General features: G+C 36.1%; 1 non-coding gene across 1 annotated transcript; it reads right to left on the bottom strand.

The window, feature by feature from the left end:
- Window positions 1-12,017: 12,017 nt before the first annotated feature.
- Trnal-cag (transfer RNA leucine (anticodon CAG)) lies at window positions 12,018-12,100 on the bottom strand. Its single transcript has one exon. It is a non-coding gene; the product is annotated as a tRNA-Leu (tRNA).
- Window positions 12,101-17,778: the final 5,678 nt, after the last annotated feature.

The raw sequence follows: 17,778 nt of genomic DNA, 5'->3' as shown, positions 1-17,778 counted from the left end.
CTATTTCCTATTTCAAGTCAGATAACAGGTCAACATCTGTGCAAGACTATTCAAGCAGTAATGTCAGTTTAATCCATCTGATTTTAGTAGCAACAAAAGTCGCTACAACCTCAGCACTCAGCAGAATGAGGCGTCGGTTGAAATCATTGACTTTGAATTGCTTCCGTATTGCTTGAAGCCGTGCTTGTCAGCATAAATTGTAACATTCCCAGGGGAAATGCTTCATGCTTCGAAGCGCTTATTGCATGCACAAAGTTGCAGATCGAAATCTGTTTTTTTAACAAGCTTCGTTTAGTTAACCATGGTACTTGTTACATGCAGGACTTGGTACAATAAAAGCATGTTTCCTAACAAGCTTTGTGTAGTCAACCACAGCGCTGACTCGAATTTGTGTAAGTTGAAATGTGTTTCCTAACAAACTTTGTAAAGTCAAACACAGCGCTTAATATATGCACGACTTTATATAATTAAAGCGGATTTCCTAACGAGCTTCGTGCCGTCAACCATAGCACTTGCTACATAAACGAATTTGTAAGAATAAAGCGGGGTTCCTCACATGTTTTGTACAGTCAACTGTAGCGCTTGTTACATGCACGACTTGGTATTATGAAAGCGGGTTTCCTCACAACTAACAACAATACATAGAGAAGAAACATGTAAAAATAGCTTTCAATTTGCCGTTGTGCAAATATATATGCTTACAAGCAAAAAAACTTTAGAATTGGTTTGTTTTCCGTTTTGATGTAAGAAATTCTGTAACCCACACAAAAATGTGATAACGTGATTACAAACTTGGTCACCATATGTGCTACATACGGTGCATTGGCCTCTGTAGTATAGAGAAAGGTGTTTTCAGGTCTCAAATTACAAAATTGCTATAATTAGGTGACTGTCGCACTTTTAACGAGTTGTTTACCCAGCTTTCAGTAGTTCATTAATAGAAACAGCTTTTCGAAAGCATTGTAACACGCACCGAAGCAAAAACATTTCAATTTGAAACCCGGATGAAAACAGATTCAGGATACGGGGCCGTAATTACAAGCCAATTTGAGCAGTATGTGAAACCCTATAGGCATGTGACGTCAGTGAGTGACGTAATTTGATTGCTTCGTCAACAGTTGGGAAATTTCTAGATAGGTTGGGTTGAGAGTATAAATATGAGTGGTAAAACGTTTTGAAGTATTTGTGTCAGAAATTTAAAGAATTGGTTGAAGACTTTTTTTGAAGACTCGAAAAATATGAAACTCGTGGTTTTTGTTTTACTTCTATCCTGCGTGGGATCCATGGCAGTTGTGAGTTTTTGTGTATGATGTAGTTGTGGTATTGCACTTTTATTAACTGATACATCAGCAGTTGGTAAAATTTATCTCAAAATGCGAATCACTTAAATTGATTTCTTATTTTCTTACAAGTCCTTCGATAAAAGTGTTTTATACTTAGCATTTTACTTTTAACTTTAACAACAAATAATTGCAAAAAACGTTCTTTTCATCGGCCTCGAGAAAAAAACGTCTTGTGCTTAGTTTGGCCTGAAAATTCTATTTTGAAACATGATTCACAATGTCTGTTGTTGTTTTTTAGCCTCGAATCAACTGTACATACTTTTGCACCAGTGTGTGTGGAACGCTACCGGGCTTCCGTAAGTTTTTTGTTCTATTTTATTTTAAATTAATGACTAATTAGCTCAAAGTTGCATTAATCACCCCAAAAGACCTTATTTTTTACCTAAAATGAGTGTTGTTGTTTTGGTAACTAAACGCAAATCATACATAAAGAGTACAATATAACCGTAAAACCGATAGATGAGAAAATCCTTGCTTAAAACAGATTCAGTCGTTTTTACATGAATGTATTTTGCCTAAACGACATTATCAGTTCTTTATTCAAATTGAATATTAAATGTGCATTCTCATCGACACATTATTCCCATAGCCTGCGTATTATCAAACCTTTAAATTGTCAAAATTTTCAAACAACACCCAGCCAAGATCTTTGTTGTACGTTGCAAAATACTGTAGGTTTGTTGAGAGTGTGTTTGTCAGGAAACAATAGGAATTAATGACCTGTAATATGGTTACGTAGCAAGCTGGTGGTGACAAGTTACTTGAGGTGACGCAACGTTGTGACGTCATTTATTACGTCAGTACACAAGCTTTATATCGCATTCCGGAACTCAAGCAAATGCATACGACTTGCTTGTTCATTTCGTAATATGACTTGTTTTTGTCAAGTTTTGTCAAATTGTACATAAGCCCTTAATTAAAGCTTTTTTCAATCCTGTTTGCAACCGTTTGTTTAAACTTTAAACAAATCAGTGATTTTGGTAACAACTTAATTTTTCAAATGCATAAAATGGGAAAAAAAGATTTTTGATTCGAAAAATATCGGTGTTGAGCGAAAAAGCGCTGTTTTTTTGCATTTTCTGTTAGTGACAAAGTCTTAAATATTTTTTTTGTACTAATACAAAATCATGAGAACAATCAGTTACTCTACAAATTCCTTTGTTTTTATAATGTGTCGTCGCGCCAAATACCCATACATTTTGATTTGCACCTATGAATTGTGGCTATTTCAAAAAATATTACACGGTTTAAGTAAACAATTATATTTTTGTTTTTAGAAAAATACTTTTGTATGTACTGCAAGTCTCAAAAGCAATGTGGATCCGGTCTCGTCTTCAAAGCTTTTGCGAAGAAGCCGACCTTCAAGATGAATTCAATTGAACAGTAAACATTGAGGGCTGTAAATTTTGTCACACCATTTTAACAGTTTCATATTTTTTTTTTACTTATTGCTATATAGTTCTGTAAAAAGTTATTGTGAAAATGTAAATTACTTTAGTATGTTGAGCTGTTTGTGATTTTTTCACCTTGAACATCATGTGTAAACTTCATAAACTTTAAACAAAGTAAGCAAGTATTTAGGCCAAGGGCTCACCACAGAAACCTTCCATAGCCATTGTTTTTGTATGCCAACGAATCCCGTTTTTTTCCAGTTAGAACTACTTCGTCTTGTAAAAAAAAATGCAACGCACAACAATAATTTCATTTTCAAGTTTTGCAACACTACTTTTCTAAATACCACTATACTGATATATAGGGTTGCCAAACCCTCCTTATTTCTGAGATTGGTTTTTATTCAAAATGGCAATGTCTTAGAGTGCAGGGCTTCTCAAACTGTGGGTAGCGGAATATAATTTTGGGGTCGCGAAACATTTTGCGTTATTATATCAGTCACAATAAATGGTATACGTGCGCACATTATTGTTTACATACATTCCATTGCCAAAGATTTTGATTTTCAAACTGCTCTAAACACATTTTGTTGAACTTAAAAGAGTATTACTAGCCAACTAGCCATATGTGCCAGACTTTTTATTCCTATTGTGTGCAAACAATGTGAAAAAGCAGATACCACAAGCGTCACAATATAGATTATGACGTCATAAAAGCTAAGACTGTCAATCTGTGTGTCAAGTTAGCGAAAAGGTTGCGCACCCCTGGGCGAAAGCCATCAAGGTGTCGCGTAGAAATTTCTGTTTCAAAATGGGGTCGCAGAGCAAAAAGTTTAAGTTGCCCTGTCTTGGAAATTTCCTTGTTTTTGACTTGAGTCCTTCTTTTGTCTTATTTTTAACAATTGCAAGTCAAATCCTTTGCTACAAGTAACAAGTAACCTAAACCAGGGCTGTCATGAGATGCACTTTATTTTCTTCTAACATGTGGTTGCTGGAACAAACTGTTTGTTTAAAAAATATGGCATAAATTGGTTTAAAAACGTTTGTTTCGTCCTGTATAAACATTTAATTTTTTGGTCCTTGTTTTTAGGTCTTTTCTTCTGTTGTCATAAATTGTGTCCTGTCATATGTTTTGGCGTTTTTAGACGCTGATATTTTCGTCGTTTTGTCTGTTAACCGTGTGTGTATTTGTTTGTTTGTTTAGTCCATGTATCCCACATTGGACACCAATAAACGTATTTGTTCAGGTAAACATGTTACGTAGGCCTTGTGTAAGTCACATTATAAACGAAGAAAGTACAGTCAGTATTAATTTAGCACCTACTAATTTTATCCTTGGGGTCACCGCAACTAGGCAAATGTTATGAAGGAGTCATGGCACCAGAAATATTGGGAACCGCTGGCCTAAAGTATACCCATGTGTTTTAAGACGGCTTTGCGCAGCAGCTTAAATCACCATGTTCCGTGTCAGGATATGTCGATCAAAGCCTCATGCAAAGCTGACATTTCTACCAAGCAATAAAGTTTGAATGCATTTCCAACCTTTCCTGTCACGTGACCTATTTGTCTGATCACTTGCCAACATTTTGAGTTCGGCCTCGAGAATGATTGAATTGTTTTGCAGTAATCCATTGTGTTTGTCTGTTTAATCTTTATCTAATTACGCTATGAAGTATACACACATCTAAGCCTTGTGTTAAGAAGGTTTGGCAAATTGGATAAGTGAGGATTCAATTGTGTTTTTATAGGCAAGTTTGGATTTCACTTAAGGCTTCATAACATCACTCAAGTTGAAAATATGGCTTTTAAATGTTGTAAAACGTCCCAACAGGATGCTGGCATATGAGCATAATACAGTCAATTTTACATACGGATATATATTACAAAATTATGTCTTCATATCAACACTACCCACTAACTTTGTTATTAATATCAACATAGACCACTAATTCTGTTGTTGGTATCAACATAAACCGTTAATTAGTTGTTGGTTTTAATAATGCTGACATACCTTGTGAATTATATTTCCTAATATTGAGTATTTGTTACAATCACTATTGCCACAAAGAAGTTTAAACCTTTTTGCCTTTCAAACCCAAAAGAAATCAATTACCCTTGGATTGTCATAATGTAGATTGAAATGTTACCGAAATAAAGTTATGCCGCGGTAAAAACGGATACATTATATCACGAGATATGAAAATCTTGCGTTAGGTCCCAAAACTGCTAAACAACGCTTCACCAGCAGGCTTTAAGAAGCATGTATTTGGAAATGTACATTTAACACAAAACACAGAAACAATTGAACACGGAAATCACTTACAGCAGAAAAGTATGCAACTAATCAGAAACGTACAACAGTTTTGGCACACTAGGCAAAAGTAAGGAACTTTCTAGAGCAACATTATAAAGTGGACAAAAGTAATTACAGCATGAAATAAAATTGTTGCAACTTGTCAATTCAGAAGAAAATTTTGGCAAGAGATACCGAGAACCACAACATTGCTAGCGGCGTTATGGGCAAACCATCAAATCACTTTCATGATTATCCGCTCAATAACTTCCGCAACGACGAAAAACATTTTGTGGACGTTGCAAAATTTAAACGTTTCCTAAATACAGATTGTGTGGCAAAATCAAAATGTAACATTCATACAAAAAAAAAACAATTATTTTGCATGCGCCAAACGTCGCGCATTGCATGATTAGAAAGGGCGCATTGCCTTCTTTTGATAATCATGAAAATCAAATTAATAAACTAATAAATAAATAAAGTAAGCCAGCCCTATTACTTTTATATATTTATAGTTTATCAGAGCTTTTTTTACTTAATAGTTCTTATTTCTTATTACTATCCTTCTCATGCAAAAGTTGTTTCTTTCTCTTTCTCCTTATAAGTTTTACAAGAAGTAGTCATAGAAGTTGGGGTTACGAGACATTTATGGCGCTTCCAACACAGTATGTTAAAAAGTTGGCGAATGGTATGTAGAAGGTTGGCAAAAAGCTTTCCATGTTGAATGATACTGTAAGTATACTCAAATGCTGAAACGAGTGCTTTACAAAATGTACATGTGTTCAAGCAATTTATTTGCAAATTACATTTACAACTTAGGGTTAATGACAATTTAACTATATTGACAACCAAGTCTTTATAAGACTAGGTTGCAAAGATTTTTTTTTAATCTTTTTAGTCGAAGTCAAAATGGTCGTTCTTCAGTTTCCGTCTCAACTCTTTTTCAAAATTCAAAGCTTCGATGTTACATCCACCAATACTGTAGCAGTGAATGCATATCCAACTTCCTAAAAAAAACAATAAGTTGATTAGAAGTTTGTTAGGTCGCCAGAACAAATATTTTAACAAGTGGTGCATATAACTATGATGTCAGAATTAAGTGTTAAAATTTGTGTATGTAACAAGTGTTATGGTTAAAGAAACTCGCTTTAAGTGTGCCAAGTCGTGGATGTAACACGGGTGAAAATTGACTGCACGAAATTCGTTTAGAATCCTAGAAATTAAAAGTGATGATTTAATTAGCTTTCGTTTCATTAACCATTTTTTAAATACATAAAGAAAACGTGTAAAATTTGGCAAAAACGTATTTCCTACCAATTCCTTCAATACTGTCGCACTGGGGTTTGCAAAATCGGGAACAATGTCGATTCTGAAATGAAGTATATAATATTATTTTGATGTAAGACATTTCCGGGAAAAATCACTTTCTTGTACAGCAACTATAAGTGGTAAATTGACGACAGACATCAGCAGTACATTATAGATAAAACTACAAAAAAACATATTGTCGACTACACAAAACTCGGTCAGAATTTTATCCGGCCTACATTGAAGAAATACACACTCGGCATAATTTGTGTCTTAATTTAATCAAATTTCGAACCTAATTCAAACTTGTTTTATAATTTCACCAGCACTCGTGTAGGGCTGGGCCCCAATTCTGGCTCACTCATAACTTTGCTAAACATCTAAAGTCAAGCATGTAAAAAAGGTTGTTTTTAATGGAAAAGCTTGTTCTAATAAATCAATAGACCATACCTGGATTTTTGTGATTATAAAATTCAAAATAGTGTATATAATAACAGAAAACAAATACGTTTAACTAATTCTGCTACATAATTTAGATTGATACAGTATAGATCAACACACTTTTTAGAAAAAAAATTGATTTAAGCTAAAAGCTATTCTTATTACTTACCCCTGCACTCGTTCCAATGCACAGAATCATCAGGAATAAAACCAAACACTTCATTGTCCCTCTTGCCTGTACTGCAAGCTCACTGAATGTCAATAGCAAATTGTCCATGTTTCGTTTTACTATAACACGAGTTCGCCAGAGAAAAAAGGCACCTCGGCTCCATGCGTCACCATCAACGTCACAGCAGACGTCATCAAGCAAGTTGTACAAGAAAGTTGGATGGGTTCTAAGGTCTGGAAATTTGGTAGGAAGTGATTCATTTGAATACACTGAGTTTTATTTGAATTTTAAGAAATGTCTCTGAGACACTGAATGGCATAATTGCTCAAATGGTCCGGTTCTCAGCTGTTGAAGTGGTATTTGGCTTCAACAAGGCGGTAACACTTTGGCTTTCAAAAGATCAAAACATGTTGATTCGCTGCTGACAGTGCAAACTGTTTTGACCTAAAAGGTCTCATCAATGCAGCTGGTAACTAGAGATAGGTCTTATTGGCTATTATAGCCATGTGTGGTGGTATGTCCAGTTGTGGCTTCAAACAGAACGGGTTTGACATGACTTTTTAGCCTGTTACTCTCAAAAAACTTGAGTGCCTTTAGATAGACACACTAGCCAATACGTCCTATCACTTGTCACCAGCTGCACTCATGAGACTTTATAGGACAAAACAGTGTTCACTCTCTGCAGCTTGTAATTTATTGGCATGATGCTCTTATGTTAGTTCCATATCCAATGTACTTCATGTAAATGTAAAACCCCTTTTCATGCCACCAAGCCAAGATTGGTTTCTAGAGTTTCATTTTACGCCACAATTTTGCTTCTTAATTTGTTTTTTGTTTCATGCTTATTCTTAGTGGGCGGGCAATTACAACGTCAACAAACACTTGAGGTACTTAACAGCATTGTTTTTACTTTCTATTTTATGTTGCAATGTTATTACAACGGGTCTGTTGTCTGGCTGTTTTTTAATTCTGCGCATTTCTTTCTTAGTCTCTACAATATTTTGTCACACTGATACTTTAATTGTTGGTTAATTTCTGTAGCTTTGTTATATTTAAGATTAAAAATTTGACGAATAATGAATCAATGGGCAAAACAATTATTAGTCCACTAAAACAAATACCGTATTATATTTTGCTTTGACACTTCATCAAACCATTGCTTTCATTAATGAAGTGATGATAAATGCAAACTTTAAATGTTTGCTCGACGGCAACATTTTTATCGCCGTAAAGAACTGTCCTTAATTGGGCACCCGGGTCTGCCTACGGGATCACAGGAAACGTTGCGAGAGACCAAGCTGGTGTTTACGTTTAGGCCAGAAGAACCCGCGGGTTCAACCACCGTGATTATGCATCCGGACGTACCCTGCCAGGTTCGTGCGGTCGGTTGCGATCATGCGGCATAACACACACAGAAAACGGATTTTACCCAACATTCAAATAACAGGACACTTGACCAGATAACCCAATGTTTTTTTCAGTGTCTTTGCTGTTTACTTGACCGTTCAACAATGGAACTGTGAAGTGACAATGCAAATAAAAATCCTGTCTTCTTTATTTACTGTAAAAGAAACAAAGAATGTTTATAGTATCGTGATAAAATAAACGATTGCTGCCAAAATAAGTGCAGTGTCAAAAACACCAATAAAAATGCTTGACCACTGTAAAATTAAATTAACTAAAATTGTTTGTTTTTGGGCCAAATCAGCTGTGTTGTTTTCCTGCTTTTTAAGTTAACAATTTGTTAATTATTGGCAAAGTCATTTGCCTTTAAACACCTTCATTTTTCGCTGGTATGTGTTATAACTTTATTGCATAAAAGGTCAAAAAGTCATTTCTTTGGTATAACTACGCCAGGTTAAGAACTACTATCATATCAACCTTTTTTTAACATCCAACAAGAAATGACATAAACAAAATAATAAAAAAACATGTAGGAAATATACAACATTACAATATTTCCTCCAATAAATCAATCAAATTGCTCGCAAAGTTGTTCCTATGACCTAAGGGTCACCCAAAGGCCTCAGCGCCAGCGGATGTAATTGATAAAATTGGGCATGTAATGTAAATGGTATGTTTCTGGTTCAAAAGGTTGCAAATGGTGGTTACAAAAGTGCCAAGTTTGCGAATTCTCGATTTTAAAAGATTTTGCAATCGATGAATATACGTTGTATGAAGGAAATAGCATTTGTTTAAATAACGCCTTTAATAGGCCTGGCGTACTGTGATTTATATATGAGTGTTTGCTGGTCCTGCATGAACGCTTAAGGATTAATCCCAGTTATCAATGTAAATGATTACTAGTCATTCTGCCAGTCCCATAATACGAAGCTGACATGGCAGCATGCGAGGCTGGCAACGATTCGAATTTCGACGGGCTCACTGCTAAGTCTGTGTGGTTCAATTGGTAGAAAATGGTACCTGTCGTGGGTTCGAATCACCCCGAGGGCTAGATTTTTCTAGCCTATGCCGTATATGGGAATGCTTGATGAGCGGCTAAGTCGGTATGACGTCTTCAATAGGCCTGTCATACTTTAAATCATTTGTTTTACTTAGTATGACCTTTAAATCATGCTACAATAAAGCCTGTTGATTATTTTATTTGTGCATACACATGTATTTTACAAACACCAAATCGGAAAAGGATCTCCAAATTACAACTTACGCCTTTTTGGTTATAATAACAGATGCGACTTTATTAACAAGCACCCTTTATTGTCAACAACAAGCAAAAGTAGGTACAAGAAATAAGGTTTGTTCAAATAAATGACCAAGACTCCCGTATAACTTTGCAAAACGATTCAAGTTTTCTTTCATGTTAGAAACTGTTGGCTGGAACCTGATCCTTCGGGTCCCCCTCCCCCAAAAAATGCAAATCCGTTGTTTGGACACAATCGTCGATGATTGCACCAAGTGCAAAACAACTTCCAACCTGAAAAAGAAATAAAAAAAGGTTATAGTACCCTGATGAAATAAACAATTGCTGCTGAATAATGGACATGTCAAAACGCTGATTAAAATGCTTGAACACTGATTAATTGATCTGTAAAATTGAATTAACTAAACTTAATTTTGGTCTTTGGGGCCAAATCAGTTAGTTTGTTTTTCTGCTTCCTGGTTCAAGTGGTTGCAACTTGTGGTTACAAAAGCTCCAAGTTTGCGAATGTGTGTGCATAAAGGATTTTGCAAGCACTGAATATACGTAACTGATGTATTACTTGCACCCATAAACGCAATAGCTTTTGTTTAAATGCCGACTGATTTGGTACTACGTTTTCACTGGGCCTGGCGTACTATGATTTGTATATGAGTGGTCTGCATGAACGCTCTACGGCTGATTCCAGCTGTAAATGTATGTTCATCCTTAGCTCAGTTGGTAGACCGCGACAACCGCATCAGCTCATTTCGTGGGTTCAAATCCCACATTGGTAATCATCGACTGATTTGGTACGACGCCTTTAATGTGCCTGGTGTACTATGATTCATTTCTCTCTTAGATTTTATAACGCACGTCTTTTTGGATATACTTGTTGATATATGTTTTCTGATAGCGTTCTCGCATAGTCCAGTAAACGGGTAGTATTATGAGATCAAACTATGATAAACCTATCGCATGACGTTACAATTATAAACCTATTTCAATGATTTAGCAATGTTGGTCAAAATATACGCTCCAGGCCTAATTCCTGTGAAGAATCGATAGTTTACAATGTTAGAATTTTGTCAGTTTTCATATTTTTTACTCATTGTGTTTGTACCAAAATTCTGGAGCTCAATTCTAATTCAAACAGAATAGTTGAGGCATGGCTTTTTAGCCTGTTACTCCCAACAAACAGGAGTGCCATTAGATTGATAAACTAGCCAATATTGCCTATGTCTCGTAACCATCTGCACTGATGAGACTTTATAGGTCGAAACAGTATGCACTATCTGTAGCTTATCATTTATTGACTTGATACGTTTACATTATAAATTTGAATCGTATATTCAGCTCAGGTTGATACAAAAACAACTAGACTACTTTTGTTGCTGTTACCATACTCAGTTAAAATTTTATTGTTCGACCGTTTCAATACATTTTAATACATTCAGGAAGTTTGTTCTAAAATACTTACCAGTAGTACTTATGTCACTGCATGTTACACCACAGATGTTGAGGGTTTCGCAAAGGTTTTGCTTTAAAACACAAAAAATACCTTGTATATGCAACTATTATTTCGGATATTACCTGGTATTTGTCTAACCCTTTTTGAACAACTTTGTTATTGCCAAACAAAAGTTAGAAAAAATTAAACATATCATTTAAAGTTTCAGGAAGAAAAAAAACTATTTACAAGTTATACATTTCTGGTGATTATTTTTATGACTTACCGCATGAATGCAAGCAACACAACTTAAGAAGATCAATAAAATCGCCAACTTCATTATTTTGTCTTCAAATGTCTGTCACAGTAAGAACAGTTTTCTAAATGCAAGTGCCTAACTTCGAACATTTAGTCACACTTATAAACCGTTTTCAAGAAAAAGGCCGAGGGAAAAAACAACTTTCGATGACTAAGCCTTGGTTTCATACTGCAACCGTAAAAATGAGCAAGTTCGGAAATCCGAGTGCTAAATTAAGATTTAGTTTCGAAAAAAATAGTTTTTTTTCGGAATCGGTATTTTGTGCGAGTTTAGGTGTAGGTGATAATTGGGCCTTAGGCGTTTCATTATTCCTCAAGCGTAGATACCATGACTAAGCATAAAATAATTTCACGAAACCGTGTATGCATACATGTCGTACGATCTCCATTTAACAATATAATGCGACCAACAATAAAATGTACGGCCTATCTCTCGTCTCGAGCTGCACTGATAAGACTTTATAGATCGAAGCAGTGTGCAATGTCTGCAGCTTAAGAATGCCATTGTTTAAGGGCAACAAATAGCACAGAAATCCCAGAACATGTTTATGTATACCTACAATGGAAGTCGTATTATACGTAATAGAGCTGCAGCTATGCGGTATTCCAAAGTGTTATGTGACTGAGTTATACAAAACTGTGTTACAAACACACTCGAAACTGTGTTGACAGGAGCGGGATTCGAACCCGCGACACCAGGAGAGACTGCGACCTGAACGCAACACCTTAAACCACTCGGTCATCCTGCCTATTGTTGTTCGTTTAAATTCTGGCACAACACGCAATTTTCAATTAAAACAACAAAATAAATGTGACAGAAGCGGGATTCGAACCCGTGCATCAAGGGAAGACTGCAAACTGAAAGCAGCGCCTCAGATCATTCGGCCATTTTAACCAGTGGAGCGTGTTCTAATAGTGTAATTCAATCAAGCACCTTTTATTGGCAACAACAAGTGAAAGAAGGTATATACAAGAAACGCAGTTTGTTCACATGGTCGACAAAGACTTCGGTATAACTTTGTGAAACGAATCAAGTTTTCTTTAATTCTTGAAGCTGTTGGTTGAAATCTGGCCGCCAGTCCCATTGACGTCGCAATACCGAATCAGCATGGTCACCAAGCATTCGCCACCATATGACAAGGCGTGGCGATCCCCTACTACGAAGCGGCATGTCAAATTTAACCGCAAATTGAAGCAAACTTTAATAATTTTGCAGCTTGGCATTTGAAAATGACCGGTGTTCTGGCTTTGAACATGACATTTCTTTTTAACTCTAAAAAGTATGCAATCAGCTGAATAAACGATATTTACTTAAACAACCTTATTTTTTACCGCCTGCTTTTACAGAAATCCCAAAACAAAAGCATAAAAGTACTAAAATTACGTAATTTGGTTGCGCTTTTTAATGTTAATAACTCATTACGGATCATACTTATACATATTGCCAGAACTGGAATTTGAACTTGTTGCTATGATACAGACATAAGATTGCAAAATAATCATCCAAACTGCCAGAAAAAAATTGTATTTTATAATACAGAAAATCTTTTACTTTAAAATAGCATTCAGTTGAAAGTTGTCAAATATTTTGATGACCTTTTTTTAATATTCTATGTTAACAATAGATAGTATCAAACATTGGAAATAAAACAAGTATCCTTCTGTTTTGAAAATGACGCAGGGTTAGTGCCTTTTCCGCCTTATGGGGCACCACACAATCTTTCAAACTACACCATAACTCAAATCGTGTCAAGTTTTATATTTCTTAATGAATTATTGTTTTTCGCACTTCAGACAACAAATCAGTAATTCGTTAGCAGACTGGCAATCATGCCTGAGGCAATGTGAAACCCCCGCAGAACTACATGACGAAACACGTATTATGAACTTTTTGCCTGGTTGAAAAACTTATGTTTTTATATCAAAAACGTAGCGTATGACTTCGACGTCGTCAATGATTCGGCAGAATTTTATGGCAAAACTGTTAAACATTCGGTTTCGGCCGAGCCGAAAATTAGCCGGCTTCGTTCACCTCTACTTGAAAGCAGAAAAAAAAAACAGAAATGCTAAAGACAAATTCCTCCCTTCCGGTTTCAAAATTCCTTCGAAAATTCCTCCCCGGTTGGGAACCACTGATTAATGTCTTGTAGACATACACCTCAACGACTTAGCGTATGACTTTAATCGAAACATCAGGGAAACCTAAATAAAGCAGCCCTACATAATATTAAAAACGGGTTAACGTAAATTTATTTACTTAAAGTGTATTATAAACTGCCATTGCTTTGTTCAAAAAATCTAGATGTATTGATTAGCGATATTAAGAGGTAATAAATCGGTTCGAAATCCGATGAGATTTCAAATTGTCTAAAACAGTGGCTTGAAAACCGAAAAAGGCCAGTGTTTTACCAATTCCGTAACATAATCCATCAAGATATGTTTTACCAATGCTAAATTAAGAATTAGTGTTTGGAAATTTTCCTTTTTCGAATATTTGTGGTGTTTACGTGGTTATGGAGTTATAAAAGTCTATTTCTGTGGATTTTCATTTTTGTGAAATCGGAATTTTCCGGAAAAAGAAATGTACATGTACTTTATCGAACTGTCGCTTTCATTAATAAAGTGATGATAAATGTATACTTTTTAGATACTCTTCAAGTCTGTGTCTCGTGTATCTAAAACTTTATTCTATTGTTGCAAATTCAATTTTCAGTAAAAACCCTTGTTTTTTCTTAGTTATAGGTCCAACTCAAAACGCCTTTATTTGTTTATTAACAAGTACCCTTTACGGACAACAACAAGTGTAGGTATATACAAGAAACAAAGTTGATCAAGGCCTCGGTATGACTTTCTAAAACGAATCAAGTTTTCTTTCATTTCAGAAACTGTTGACTGGATCCCGATCCCTCTACTACCCAAAATGAACACAGTCCTCCGTGATTACACCAAGTGCAAAGCAACTTATAAACTGAAAAAAATAATAATAATAAAGGTTATAGTACCCTTATACAACAACCAATTGCTGCCAATAACGGATAATGTCAAAAACGCCGATAAAAATGCTTGATCACAGTATTAATTAATTCTGTAAAGTAAAAATAACAATGTTCAACTTAAATGATTACTAATCGTTCTGCCAATTCCATGAAACGAAGCTGACATGTGCAGCATACGAGGCTGACAACGATTCGAATTTCGATAGGTTCACTGCTAAGTCTGTGTACTGCAGCTCAGTTGGTAGAAAAATACACCTGTCGTGGGTTCGAATCACGCCAAGAGCTAGATTTTTCTAGCCGATGCCTTGCCGCATATGCAAATGCTTAATGAGAGGCTAACTAGGTATGACGCCTAGCCTTCAAGCATACTATGATTCATTTGTTTGGCTTAGTATGACCTGTGAATCATATTACGTAATGCTAGTTGGTTTATTTATTTGTGCACATACATACAAACAGCAAATCGAAAGTTTCTCCGAATTATATTTTGATTTAAATTTTGATGATTGTATAACACATATCTTTCTGTTAATAATCATAGATGTGTCTTAATCCTTAAAACGTATAGTATTACAGTTACTTAATGAGGCATCATTGTTGGTCAAAATAATAGCTCCAGGCAAATTCATGTTAAAGAAGCCTGTTTACAATATTATGTTAATCCCAATCAAGAGGATTGCCATTAAATTGATAAACTAGCCAATAAGGGCTATGTCTTGTAACCATCTGCACTGATGAGGTCGAAACAGTGTGCACTGTTTGCGAATTATCATTTTATGATTTGATGCGTTTACATTATTAATTAAAATCGTAATTTTAACGTAGGGTGATACAAAACAAGTATATTAGTTTTATTGCTGTTTTCAACCCTACGCAGTTAAAGTGTTATTGTTCGACCGTTCGACTTCACCACATCTTTAATACATTCAGGAAGTTTCTGTCTGAAATACTTACAAGTTGTAGTCATGTCACTGCATGTTGCACCACAGATGTTGACGTTTTCGCAAAAGTTTTGCTGTAAAACACAAAAAATATGTCAAGTCAAGTCAAGTCAAATTTTATTTGCATAGTCACTTCATCATTACAGTTCCATTGTTGAACGGATACGTAAACAGCAAGGACACCGAAAAAACCGTAGGTTATCGAGTCAAGTGTCCTGTTATTTGAATTGTGGTTGAATTCCGTTTTGGGTATGTCCTGCCGTAGGATCGCAACCGACCGCACGAACCTGGCGGGGTACGTCCGGTTGCATAAGACGGTGTTTGAACCCGCAGGTTCTGCTGGTCAAATGAAACCCGCCTAAACGGAAACACCAGCTCGGTTCCTCGGAACGTTTCCTGTGATCCCGTAGGCAGACCCGGGTGTCCCGAGGACAATTCGTTGCGACGATGAAACTGTTGTCGTCGAGCATCTCCTCCTCTGCTTTTGTAAGATCGATCTCGAGATCTCTGATGTTGTTCGCTGGGGAAGGTGCTGCACTGTCTTCGACCCGGATGGCTGATCTGAAAAAACCGAATCCTACGGCAGTATTTTGTTCTTTTTATGTGACCAAGTTATCCAGTTTAATGATGTAATAGTATGGAATAAAAAGTCAAAAAGTAAAATCACACTAAGATAAAACTGAAACACACACAAAAAAAAACACGAAAGAAAAAAAGTGAAAACTGTGGTAGTTATGACGTAGGAGAACAAGCTGTATTATATGAATTCTGGTATAGGCGAGGACAGGAAAGTGAAATAATTGTTGAGGGGTGATATTGCCTTAATAAATACAAGAGAAGCTGTTTCTTAAAAGAGGACAAGCGTGACAGAGACTTAATATCGCGTGGTAAGTCTTCCCATACTTTTGGACCTCGATGACAAATTGATCTTGTGCCGAACGCGGTGTTTACGCGTGGATGAAAGTAGTTCTGGTTTTCAGCCCTTCGGGTGTTGTAATGGTGTACTGACGTAATAGGTGTGAAAAGGGAGTTGTATGTGGAAGGTAGTGCACCAGTATGAAACGAATGCAGCAGTTTGGCTACCTCAAGTTTGTAAATGTCTTTAAATTTTAGAAGACGCAAATCATGATATAGTGGAGTAGCGCGACATCGGTAAGGGCTGCGAGTAATAGCTCGCAAAATTTTGTTATGTTTGATGTTAAGGGTTTTAATTGATGCAGCGTATCCGCTACCCCACGCCGCGATCGCATATTGCAGATAGGGGTACGCAAAAGAGTAATAAATAATACGGAGAAACTGTTGTCCAAAGTAGTCACGCAGCTTGTACATGATACCGCAGGCTTGTGCTAGTTTTCGTTCCACATGAGCTATGTGTTTCTCCCATTTTAACTGATCGTCGATATAAACTCCCAGGTATTTTGTTTCTGTTGATCGCTGTATTTGCTGAGATCCTATGGAAATCGAAAACTGCTGCGTGTTTAAGCGCTTGGAAGGACAAAACAGTAAATACGTTGTTTTACTCGTATTAAGAGATAGTTTGTTGTGGCGCATCCAGTTGTCAACATAAACGAGTTCCTTGTTTACGTTGGCCTGTAGATCAGTCAGAGACTCTGATGACATGCTTAAACACGTGTCATCCGCAAAGAGTTTCGTTGTGAATTTAGATGCCGTTGGTAAATCGTTTATGTAAAGCGAAAAGAATAAAGGAGCCAGTGACGAACCTTGAGGGCAGCCACAGGTAACGTTTAGCAGTTTTGATGTTACGTTTTCTATGCGTGTGCATTGTTTGCGGTGACTTAAATAGCTACGGAACAGTTCTAAGGGGCTTCCCCGTATTCCACACTGATGCTCCAACTTCCACAACAAAACCCTGTGATCGACTGTGTCAAACGCTTTTGATAAGTCTAGGAAAATAGCACATGTATATTTCTTCTGGTCAAGGGCGGCTAACACTCTTTCATGTATGTCATAAATTGCCAGGGATGTGGACCGATTAATGTTGATGTTGACGTTTTCGCAAAAGTTTTGCTGTAAAACACAAAAAATATGTTGTATATGCAACTGTTATTTCGGATATTACCTGGTATTTGTCTAACCATTTTTGAACATTTTTTATTACCAAACAAAAGTTAAAAAAAAATAAACATATTATTTAAAGTTTCAGGTGAAAAAGGTACAATTTACATATTCATACATTTTGGGTTATTATTTTTGTAACTTACCGCTCGAATGCAAGAAAAAGAACCCACAAAGATCAATAAAATCACCAACTTCATCGTTTTGTCTTTAAATGTCTGTCACAGCGAAAATACTTTTCTAAACGCAAGTACCGAAATTCAATCCTTGGTTTCATACTGTAACCGTGAAAATATGCAAGTTCGGAAATTCCTCGCCGGTGGGAAACCACTGATCAATGTCTCATAAACAAATAGACTTTGACGACTTAGCGCATAAATTTAATCGAAACAACACAGAAACCTAAATAAAGCG

The sequence above is a fragment of the Phallusia mammillata genome, chromosome 3, assembly GCF_965637545.1.
Source record: "Phallusia mammillata chromosome 3, kaPhaMamm4.hap1.1, whole genome shotgun sequence".
Classification (NCBI taxonomy): Eukaryota; Metazoa; Chordata; class Ascidiacea; order Phlebobranchia; family Ascidiidae; genus Phallusia; species Phallusia mammillata.
Note: the sequence above shows the minus strand (reverse complement) of the source record. Positions and strands in the feature narration are given on the sequence as shown.